Raw genomic sequence first — 1238 nt, 5'->3', positions numbered from 1 at the left:
AACCGTGACCCCCCCAACAATATGGGCACATCCGTCCTAGCCCTCTAACTACCCCCCATGTTCCTAGCACTGGACCCCAAAAGCCCGAACCCCCCCCCCCCCGCAATATGTGGGGACTGTAGTTACCCACACTTCCCCACCCCAATTGTGGCCTCCCCCCCCATGTGTCCCATAGGTCCTGCTGCTACGACGGCCACGTCGTCAGGGGCTTCCCCCACTCCTGGGCCCATCTATGTGCCTGCAATGGCCTCAGGTGAGACCCCCCCCCCACATCTCCCACCCCCCAGTGACCCCCAAGTGCTATAACAGCCCCCCCCCATCCCCATGCAGTGGTCACCTCCAGCTGACACAGGACAGGACTTATGGGCTGGAGCCGGATCCCAGTGGCCCCCCCGGGCAGCACGTCGCCCACCGGCTGCGGGACTGTGGGCTGAGACCCCCCCAGGGACCCCCGGATGACGTGGGGACGGAGCTGCCATGGCTGCATAGGGTGGGTGGTACCGGGGTCCCCCCATTGCCCCTGTGGGGTCCCATTGCCCACTGGGTCCCATTGTCATATTGGGGTCCAATCCCCCCACTGGGTCCCATTGCCCCACTGGGTCCCATTGCCATATTGAGTCCCATTGTCATATTGGGGTCCCATTGTCATATTGGGGTCCCACTGCCCCACTGGGTCCCATTGCCCCACTGGGTCCCATTGCCATATTGAGTCCCATTGCCATATTGGGGTCCCACTGCCATATTGGGGTCCCATCACTCCACTGGGTCCCATTGCCATATTGGGGTCCCATTGCCATATTGGGGTCCCACTGCCATATTGGGGTCCCACTGCCCCACTGGGTCCCATTGCCCCACTGGGTCCCATCACCCCACTGGGTCCCATTGCCCCACTGGGTCCCATTGCCATATTGGGGTCCCATTGCCACCCTGGGGTCCCATTGCCATATTGGGGTCCAATCCCCCCACTGGGTCCCATTGCCATATTGGGGTCCCATTGCCCCACTGGGTCCCATCACCCCATTGGGTCTCATCACCCCACTGGGTCCCATTGCCATATTGGGGTCCCATTGCCATGGTGGGGTCCCATTGCCATATTGGGTTCCCATCCCCCCCCATATTGGGCTCCCAGCCCCATTGATTTCCTCCATGTCCCCCCCCGCCCCCTTTTGCCCCCCCAGGCCAAACGAGCTCCAGCCCAGCAGCGCGTTGTGGAGCTGGTGATGGTGGTGGACCACGCT

General features: G+C 62.6%; 1 long non-coding RNA gene across 1 annotated transcript; it reads left to right on the top strand.

The window, feature by feature from the left end:
• Positions 1–183: 183 nt before the first annotated feature.
• Positions 184–1238, top strand: LOC107307819. The gene is made up of 3 exons (XR_001552520.1): positions 184–253; positions 331–490; positions 1179–1238. It is a non-coding gene; the product is annotated as an uncharacterized LOC107307819 (long non-coding RNA).

The sequence above is a fragment of the Coturnix japonica genome, unplaced genomic scaffold, assembly GCF_001577835.2.
Source record: "Coturnix japonica isolate 7356 unplaced genomic scaffold, Coturnix japonica 2.1 chrUnrandom979, whole genome shotgun sequence".
NCBI lineage: Eukaryota > Metazoa > Chordata > Aves > Galliformes > Phasianidae > Coturnix > Coturnix japonica.
This window is presented reverse-complemented; position numbering and strand designations above follow the sequence as displayed.